Raw genomic sequence first — 11,141 nt, 5'->3', positions numbered from 1 at the left:
CGTCAGCCCTCTTTCCGCCTATCAAGATCCCAACTGGGGAGAAACAGAAGAAAAGGAGAGTGTAGGGAGAGCAAGCGAGAGCGAGAAAGGTGAAGCAGAGGAGATAATCGATGAAGCAGAGAGGGAGAAGATAGATCTGAACGAAATGGCCAGAAAGCAAGGGTTAATGACGGAAGATGAATTCCAAGCGGTTTTGGACAAGGGGGATAGGATCGTGGTAAACCCTGAAGGGGTGGCTGAGGTATTGGACCTCGCATCCCAGGCAGTAGGGAAGGGGGAAGCAACAAAGGAAGTGGAAGGGTCAGAAGGGGTAGTCCGCCAATCAGTGGAGGAGAAGACAGACGTACAACCAGAAAAGGCCGAACAACTTGAAGAGGAGAAGCAAGAGCCAGAAACACATCAAGAGGAAGCCTCAGTGGTAACTAAACCGGAACCAGTAAAGAGGAGGCTGGTGTTGAAAAACGACCCCAAGGTAGAAAGGCAGAAACCCCAAAGAGTGTCACAGAGATGCTTAGGAAAGTGGAAGTCCAACAAGGCAGGAGCAAACACAGCAGCAGATGCAGTGGAGGTTTCGAGTGAAGACAAGAAGACTACTCCTACAAAACCTGGGGAGGAGCCCTCGAAAGCTAGCCAGGAGGACACCCAAATGGCAACAGGGACAGTATCAGCAACGCCGACTGACCAGGAGGAGAATACTGACAAGGTGGCTGAGGGTCTGAACCTCGCATCAGAGTCAGTAGTTCGGGAGGAGACAGCAAGAAGTGATACTAGTACCCGCGTGGTGACCAAACCTACCACCCAGGAGGACGTTTCAACACAAGCCGACGAAGAAGCAGAGGTAATGGAAATCGAAGAAAACCAAGTACATTCAAGAAAGGAAGAGGAAGGGGAAAGCCCATGTCAAGAAGAAACAAATCATGAAGAAACAGCGCACTGCCAATGCCAGTATAGTGATCAGAGAGCCGGAAGAGAGAGGGAGATCAAGCGACAGCGACTACACTTCTAGCGAGGAGTCTGACTCGGAGAGTGATATCTCTCTGGAAGGAGAAGAATGCCATGAACAGCAGCTCCCCGACAACCACCTTGAACTAGTCCATCCTCCGGTAGAGAGGATCGTGTACCGGCGGTGGAGGGTAACGCTCACTGATGAGCTTATGGAGGACATGAAGCACTACGACACCAAAAAGCTTCAAGACGCATTTGACGACAAGGACGACAGTAGCAAGCAAGTCAAGTGCGGAAAGGTACTCCACATACCCTCTTTGGATGAGTTGTCTGTTCGTGATTCCTTCCTGGCCAGTATGGAAGCATTGGGTTTTGAGTGGCTGTTAGAGAATAGGGACCCGGAAATATCTGTGAGATTAGCGAAGGAGTTCTTCACCACGTTTAGGTTCCAACTCACTACGGACCTAGACGAGGTGTCAATTTCCTTTAGGATATTCAGTGGAGAACTGTCCATGAGTCTGATAGAGTGGACTGTGCGACTGGGTATGTGTAGCCTGGAGGAGGCTATAGGACCGGACTGGAGAAGCCGTGAGAGGGGGGTACCGAGGCGACATATAGAATTTGAGCCCCAGGAAGCCTGGGAGGAGCTAACCCACGCCGATGCTGGCCAGTTCGCCTCCACTAAATCCAATGTCACCTGATAGCCACCTACCCAGCCAGAAACTTGTCGCTCTGCCACATACTAGGAGCCTTCGTGCGCAATAACATCATCATAACAGAGGCAGAAGACCTGTCTCCAATGTACATGGTCGACGCTCCTGGCCTATTTGATATACCCTTCTTCGTCCGCACCAACTTGGTATACTACAGAGAAGGAGTACCCCAGTTCTACCAAATGGGAGAAGCCCCTGGAGGAAGGGCACAACAAGGCCAGGAGGTGCAAGCTGTCCAGATCGACCAAGCGCAGAGGCTGAGGCAAGAAAATCTGGAGCAGGCAGTGACTGAGCTGGCTGAGGAGAATAGACAATCACGGGCAGAGATGGCGAAGCTGACAACCCTAATGGAGAGTATCCTAAAGGAATTGGCAAGAGGAAAAGCAAGCAGTGGAGCTGGAACAAGCGGACATGGAGGACAGGAAGAAGAACCCACCGGACCTGAGGAAGAAGAAGGCGATGGACAACAGGAGGATGATGACAACCAACCCGGACCTACTGAAGAAGAACCAACGGACCCACCTGTACACACCCCTGCCCCAAGAAGGAGCAGGAGGAACATCTGACCGAACCACCGCCAACTGACCAGTTAGTTTTCTTTTTAATTTTTAAGTTTTTTCTTTTGTTTATGTTTTTGTACTTTTATTAAATAGGTAGAATTATGTGTTTTAATTGTGAGCAAACCCCATTCGTAACACTTAGCCTATGCAATAGTCTAAGTGTGAGAAGTAAAGGGTTTGATCCTTTGGTGCATGTATTTTAGTATGTTTTTTTTTGTGTTGCGTCATTAGCACGTTAACTCACACTTAGCCTACTGCGTAGTCTAAGTGTGAGGAGTTTATATATTTATATAACATGTTTGTAAAATATTCTGTTTTGTTTTATATATCTAGGAATGTAGCTCAAACTCTCCCACTTAGCCTATTGCATAGTCTAAGTGTGAGGAGTTTTAGATATAATATGTGTTTGTTATAAGTGTGTGTCTGTCATACTAGCCATTCCCAATTTTCACTTCACAGCCCGTATCTGGGGCAGACACTTGTGAAGCGAGAGGGGGGAGCAAATGGCCAGTATGACATGTATATATGTGTGTTATTTGAGTCAGTGCATGTTAGTTTTTTTTAAGGTTTGTTTAGGTCTAGGAATTATGTGTTATGTTTTATGAATGAACTTAAAACTCAACTGCCTCGAACTGACGGTGAGGGGAATTGAGGGAGATAAGGCATGCCGGAAAACAGAAACCACCCCCTCCAGTAACCCCTAGCCAGTATAGATGATGCAAGTATGAAGGAAAAACCCATCCCTTAGGTCAGACACGAAAGCCCTCTTAAAAAGGTGAGTTAGAAACCCCAAAGTGGAACTACTTTCCACTAAATACTGAAAAAAGAAGAGAGGCTACCACATGATGTCTAGGGCAAGGTGACCGCGTGTAGCAAACCCTGAAGGCAGTAGGATACCCCCCACGTAAAAAAAAAAAAATAAAAAAAATAAAAAAAAACGCTACCCCGAAATAACCCATCAGCCACTGGAACTGTGTGCGTGCAAGGCATAAGGCAAGGAAGCAACCGCCCAGGAGGACATACAAAAGGAACCAGCTGAAGAAAAGAAAAGCAAAGAAAGAAGGAGAAAGTCGATCTGAAATTTCCAGATCCAAAAAATGAAGAAGGAATAAGGGTGGCAAAGCCACAGAAAAAAATTGAAGAAAATGGTCGCAAATACTTGACCACAAAAAGAAAAAGGAGGAAGAAGGAATAAGGGTGGCGAAGCCACAAGGAAGATACTGACCAGTTGGAAACCGATGTCAGAAATTGTCCAGCCGAAGAAGAAGCCCTAGCCAGAAGCCCGAATGCACACAGTTCTCCCTCATCAAATAAGTAGTTAGTTTTTGAACCCTAGAGCCTTAGGGACAACTACCCCAAACACTACAAACCAACAGCCCCATTACAAGCCTTAAAGACCTTCAGGAGCTGCATGTGAGATCTGAGTCCGAAACATCTGTGGTTTAGCATTGAGAGAAAACAGTCCTAACATCCCCTGTGAGGAATGAGTGACTGAGTGAACCCAGTGTTTGGCCTAGGATTGGGTGGTCCTGACGAGCAGAAATACTGACTGGGGAAGAGAAGGGGGCCGGCGGAAGTTCAAGGCTGCTTAAGGCCGGATTGCACCTGATCTCGAAGGAAAGGGTGGTTGAAAATATAGCCTGTTCTATGTGTTTAAGTTAACTATATGTTTTACGTGTTTGTGTCGTTGTTTGTTTTATTTTCTTTTGCGTCAGAGTCTTGAGTCTAGTTAGGTAGAGTCGGTCAGGGGGAGTAACCAGGCTCGAATTCGACTTATTTCTTTTTGTTTGTCTTCACGCTTGAGGACAAGCATGTGGTAAGTGTGAGCAGTTTGATAAGTCGTATTCTAAGCCTTGGTTACTGGTCAGTATGTCGTGAAATGCATGCATTATCTGCAAAACAGTTGCTCAAGTATGCAGGATTAAAGGATCCAAGTCAGTAGGAGACAATTCAGGTGATGCAAGTGAAATGGGCGCTAGAAGGGTGCAATATTGACCAGGATGCATGCCAGAGAAAAGGCTCGAGATGGAGAAGAATGATAGCTGGGATGATCATTAACAAGGGCATAAAAGTCAAAACTTGAAGGAAGTCTACCCTAAAAGCAAGGGCAAGCCTCCCTATAAAAGAAGCCACTTAGAGAGAGAGAAGCGTTCGCCTCAAAAGTCCAGCCACCACACTTAGTTAGAATTCTCTCGAGAAGATCAGTTCCTTCAGCATTATCCAATTCCTCGCCACAGCCATGGTCACTTGACGTCTAGAAGTCTGCCGGAGAAGTCATCAGTCCGCCGTTCCAGCCAGTTATCATAGTAGTGTTGTAGTATCATCGCCCGAAGTGGCCAAACAATCGTTACTTTGCTTTCTAGTTTAATCCTTACTTGTTTTCATCGTTGGTTTTGTTGCAAACACTCATCGTTGTTGCTCTTTTGAAGTACTTTGTTATTTTCTAACATTTACGTTATGAAGTTTCTATTTCGCATGTCGCTTCGGTTCGAGTTTGCTTCATTCTGCCTAGGAAAGTTAGATCTAGTTATTGCTTTTAATTTCTGAGTGCTTTCTTATCTGGAGTTGTTGATTCGAAGTTGTAGCTATGTTTAGTCAAGTTTTCGTGCATGAGTTTCTTTTCTACGCCGTGATTACCACCTTGCATGTCAGTCAGTAGAAGTAAAGTTGTAGTTTCACCGTTTAATTTAAGTTTGAGCATTTTAATCGATGGATCTTGAGTTTGAATTTATGAATCTGAAGTTTAGTTATGGTGTTTATGTTCATATGATTTTTGTCAATACTTGGTGAAGAAGAAAACGTCAAAATCAACTTTAGTTGGACCACTTTTACCTTTAAGTTACTTTTGCTTTTGTTCCCTACTTTTCAGTTGTACTATCCAGACCTGTCAGAGAGCCCCCAGCCACCAGATATACCTTGTTGTCTAATTTTCCTCTTTTAGTAACTGTCTACTTTCCATATGTCTCTGAGACACCTTGTCCCCTACTTTCACGAACACCACCACATGCCTGTTATTTTCACGCCTACTAGTCAGTAGAATACCACCTTTATTTCTTGTCTAGGTAAAATCTCAACCCAAGCGTGGTAGCTAACCAAAAACACCCAGGAAAGTCACCGCAGTTATCAAAACGTGTCCATCCTCGTGGGATTCGACCCTTACCTCCATTATACTTTTCAGTAGAAGTGGGTTGAGGAAACTTGTTTGAAGCCAGGTCTCGGTTGTCGTACCAACGACTCAGCTGGGTCGGGAATCTCTTCCTGATCAGTTGGATACACTCCAAAATTACATACGAAAACCCGAGGAATGTACCTGAACAGACCCTTCAGCCACCATTTTGGGCATACGAAACAGGCTGAGGTAGTACATCGGGATGCTATTGAGAACTGATTTGATAAGCACCAATCTACCAGCTTTTGATAGGCTTCTTGCCTTCCAAAGTGTCAATCTATTTTCTACCTTATCGATGACTGGTTTCCACGTTTGAGCTTTACGTGGGCTTGCACCTAGGGAGATGCCAAGGTAAGTAACAGGTAGCTTTGAAACACCACATCCACGAGATCTTTAGATTTGCGCAATGAGGGCCGCCTTATGGTAGTTTATCTTAAGCCCCGAAAGAAGAGCAAAGCACTTAAGAAATTTCTTGTAGTTGTCTAAAATCCTCTTGTCGGCCGGTGTGAATAGGATTGTGTCATCGGCAAACTGCAGGTGGGTTATTGGAAATAGTTTCCTCCCCACTAAAATTCCCTCAAACTCACCGATTTCTTTTCCATTGATAACCAGTCTATTAAAGGCTTCTGCTACCAAAAGAAACAAAAAAGGCAAAAGTGGATCTCTTTGTCTCAAACCCCTCTGCAATTGAAACGGCGAAGTCGGAGAACCGTTAACAAGAATGGACATTGATGCTGTTCCATAATCCATGTCGTCCATTTGTCGCCAAAGCCCATGCCCTGCATCAATTCTTGAAGAAAGCTCCATCGGACTGTGTCATATGCCTTCTGAAAATCTAGTTTGAGAATAGTAGCTTCCTGCGTTGTTCTCTTAACCCACCAATCAGCTTCACTCGCGATCAGAGCTCCATCCAGAATTTGTAGCCCCTTGACAAACTCATAAAATTATATATGTTTCTTTATTGAGTTAGAGAAGAGTAATGAGCATTAGACAAAGTTTATCGATGGTGCATGGCCAACCGCCACATCACTCCTAATTAAAAAAAGAAAAAGAAAAATTGAATCAATTGGCATTCCTCTCGTATAGACCGAGGTCTCCTCCAAGCCACCTCAACCGACTAATCTCTCCTAGTCTCATCCCATTTTATTTCATCATCCAATGAGATTGTACCAATTTCTCATTAATTGATATATATATATATATATATATATAGGGATGTAATCAAATACAAACCCTATCTATAATACAAACTCAAAACTTTAATCCTATCAACTAATTATGTCAGATTTATAGTTAATAGTGTGTTGAATATCTATGTCAACGGATGCAAATATTCCATCGTGGTATATATGGAACTCGATTATTTATATCAGTTATATGCATCCCTAATTTCACTCAAACCTTACATACCACTAACAATCATACTATGTACCAAATTCAGTTGTGAAAAGTCAATATATGCGTCCCTAATTTATCTGCAATCTCTCAAACTACCAATATTCATATTTTTGGAAAGAGATTACATCCAATCGTAATAATTATTCAGCCATGAAATCTCACATTTCTTCTCTGACGTAGTTTTCCAATAAATCATAATTTCAATATCAATATTCAACACATTCTGTCTTGAATAATCTTCTCTGGCTTAACAGCCACGTTTATATCGTATGGATATTTCTTATGGAGCTCAAGGTATTTTTCATGCTAATCTAAATAATAGGTGAATCGTATTGATGAAAACAGTTTTTCATCTTCCAGTTCCGTGCCCTTTTTTTCGAGTTCAAGTTTATATTTTTTGGTTTATGTTGAATATTTATGTTCGTGGATGAATGAGGTTGATTCGTAGTTGACATTTCGAATCTGTAGATGTCCCTGTGACATCGTTACGTTTTCATGGTGACATTTTGGTGAAGAATTTGTTGAATATTATTTGCATTTTGATGCTTGAGTTGATGCTCTTTAGATAATCTGCGATCACATTTTTTGCTGCATTAGTTTGTTCTTATGGTGACATTCTTGATACTTTTGTTGCAAATCTTCTGATATTTTCAAGGCTTGAAGTTTGATTTTGTGTTGGCATGTTGTTCATCTTTATAGTTGTCATGCACTATGTTGACCAGGAGTTTGAAACATTAGACGATGACATTTCCTTTTATGAAGAATATACGACTGTCGTTTTGATACTCGTAGATTCAAACACAAATTCTCAAATGGTGTCAAAACCTGACAAACTATTGTATGCAGCAGGCAAGGTGAAGAGTTAGCTGGCGACGAAGAGGCCACCGGTTTGCAAGAAAGCAGTGCAACCAAACGTAGATGTCGTTCTAGCAAAAGTCAATGCAATGCGAAACTTACATTGAAGAATTCAACTGATTCCGGCAGTCCACGATATGTTGTCCGCAACTTTATAGGACAACACAATCACGAGATGATCGATAAAAAGCATGTTCGATACATGTAATCCAACCGTAAACTTGGGGATATTCATTATAAATTCATGCAGGACTGTGCAAAGGCCAATATTGGACCTAAAGTGACTTTCAATTTGTTGAAGGAGTTCATGGGTGGCTATGATTATGTGGGTTGCGCCGTTACTGGCATACGGAATGGTATTCGCGACATATTGCAAGAAATGAAAGGCATTGATGTCCAAATCATTCTAAATCAAATGGAGGAGAAGAAGAACAGCAGTGATAGTTTCCATTACAAATTTCAGCAGAGTAGGGATGTTGTGAGATGTTGTGTCGCGAAAGAACTACAAGATGTTCGGTGACATTGTATCATTTGATACTACGTACTCGTTTCCATTACAAATATCAGCAGGGTAGGGATGTTGTGCGATATTGTGTCGCGAAAGAACTACAAGATGTTCGGTGACATTGTATCATTTGATACTACGTACTCAGAAAACAGGTAATCAAACTTGTATTTTTTTCGCTGACTTTTTCTGTATATTTATGTTCTGTTGACATTCCAGAATCTGTGTTGAATTGTTGGTGACATTTTGCTGACGATCATTTGCTGATATGTTCGTTGAATAGGTATCACATGGTATTTGGCCCATTTACTGGAAAAGACAACCACAGAAGCCATGTTTTATTGGGGGCCGACTTCGTGTCAAATGAGGATGCGGACCCATTCTCTTGGTTGCTTAGTGAGTTTGCCGAATGTATGAGTGTCACGCCTAAGTTGATAATAACCGTTCAGGATTGGGGGATGAAAATTGCTATAAAACGTATGTTAACTGGTACTAAGCATCATTGGTGTATGTGACATATTATGTTGAAACTTCTTGACAAGGTTTCCAAAAATATACTAGCCAAAGAAGACTTGAAGAAGGATTTTGACATCTATGTATGGTATGAATTGTTGCAGCCAGAGGAATTTGAAGAAATTTGGCTGACCATTATGGACCAATATGATTTACAAAACGAATCTTGGTTCACAACCATATTTGCACACCGAGAATATTGGATTCCAGCATTTTTTAGGGATTTTCCAATGGGGTCGTTATTGAAGACAACATCATTCTCTGAGTACGTAGTATCAAGTTTGATTACCTGTTTGTTGAGTACGTAGTATCAAATGATACAATGTCACCGAACATCTTGTAGTTCTTTCGCGACACAGCATCGCACCAAAAAAGACTAAGTAACTTTCCATCCCTACCCTGCTGAAATTTGTAATGGAAACTATCACTGTTGTTCTTCTTCTCCTCCATTTGATTTAGAATGATTTGGACATCAACGCCTTTCATTTCTTGCAATATGTCGCGAGTACCATTTTGTATGTCAGCAACGTGCAAACCCATAGAATCATAGCCACCCATGAACTCCTTCAACAAATTTAAAGTCACTGTAGGTCCAATATTGGCATTTGCGTAGTCCTGCATGAATTTATAATGAATATGATGTGATCCTCGTTTCGATCCCGAAGCTACGCATGAGAAGCAGAAACTTAGCTTGGCCCGAAGTCTTGAGTTGGATGAAACGAGAGGAAGAATTCGGAGATTACTATTATTTAGGAGTAGATAAGTCTAGTTAAATTAATTAGAATTAATTCTATCTCAATTATAGGTTAGTTAAAGTGTATCTCCTATAATTTACGTTAGTTATAGGGAGATTTATAAGATGTCCTGTGAATATTTTATTTCTTAATTTATGTTGGAGATAGAATAGAAAGATTCACCTTAGTAGATACTATATTAGTTTTCGGTTTATTTACATATTAGAATTAGGAGTTATCTTAGATTATATAATTAGTAGTAGTTATCTCATTAGGAGTTTTGTTAAGATTTGAGTTAATCTTTTAGGATTTTTAATTATTTTGGAACCAAGTATAGCCTATAAAAAGGCACGTTCGATCTTCTTGTGAGGGAGAGGAGAATATTTTTGTGATTAATAAAATTGTGCTTGTTTCTTGAGTGTTTACTCTTGATCTTCCTATTCGAATTTCGTTTTCGAATAGTTTATTGATTTATCGATTGAGTTTCCGCCCTCAATCGTGGCATCATTCGTTCCATATTCACCTCCATATTTCACGTCGAATCCATATCCATCCGTATTATAAAGTTGTAAGAATGTCATGGCCACCACAAGTTCTTGCAACTTTCATCCATATTTCGAAGCATGTTCATGTTATAGATGCTACAAGTCACAGAGTGTCATGCCAAAACCCGATTATCATAGTTTTCGCAGGCCATACGGTCGACGAGAGACTGATTCGTTCGGAGAGGTGTCGCGAAGTCTTGGCGAGCCAACGAGGCTCACATCAAAATATCCCTAATTTTACGGTTGGATTACATGTATATAACATGTTTTTTTTCGATCATCTCATGATTGTGTTGTTCTATAAAATTGTTGATAACATATCGTGGACTGCCAGAATCAGTTGAATACTTCAATGTAAGTTTCGCATTGCATTGACATCTATTAGAACGACGTCTACGTTTGGTTGTACTACCCTCTTGCAAACCGGTTGCCTCTTCGTCGCCAGCCAACTTTTCTCCTTGCCAGTCTGCCAGGTTTTGACACCATTTGAGAATTTGTGTCCGAATCTACGAGCATCAAAATGACAGTTGTTGGCATATTCTCATAAAAGGAAATGTCATCGTCTAATGTTTTCAAACTCCTAGCTAACATAAGACTTCAGCTCGGGTCTGCAATCAGGGAGGACTGCCACTGTACACAAAACAAACCTATTGTGAACATAGTTATAAGCATGACAACTATAAAGATCAACATATTGTCCAACACAATTACGATTCACCTATTATTCAGATTAGCATGAAAAACCCCTTGTGTGACATCCCTAATCTGAAACATGCATCATTTTGCATATTGACATATTTTTATTTATCTTTATATATTTATATTATTAGTTGTATAATAAATATTATATATATGATATTTATATATGTTACATAGATATTATAAAGGTATAAGGTGTGCATGGGAGTATATATAACATCCCTGATCTAAAATGAATTTGTATATTAAAATATTTTATTGTTATTGACATGGTAGACATATTCATCTAGTTATTAATTATAAGAATAATAGAATATATAAACCATACATTGTATATTTGAGTAAGCAATTTAAGTTATAATAGTGGAATGATATATACGTAGTATAGTATAATGTATTAAACTAATGCCAATACGTGTGCATGGAAAAGCATGGAAAGAAATACAAATATGCAAGTGTGGCAACTTATTAACCTTAAAGAACACATGAACCACACGTGTACATC

Source organism: Salvia hispanica, chromosome 1 (assembly GCF_029641045.1).
Source record: "Salvia hispanica isolate PSC_SH4W2 chromosome 1, Shi_PSC_v1, whole genome shotgun sequence".
Lineage (NCBI taxonomy): Eukaryota > Viridiplantae > Streptophyta > Magnoliopsida > Lamiales > Lamiaceae > Salvia > Salvia hispanica.
This window is presented reverse-complemented; position numbering follows the sequence as displayed.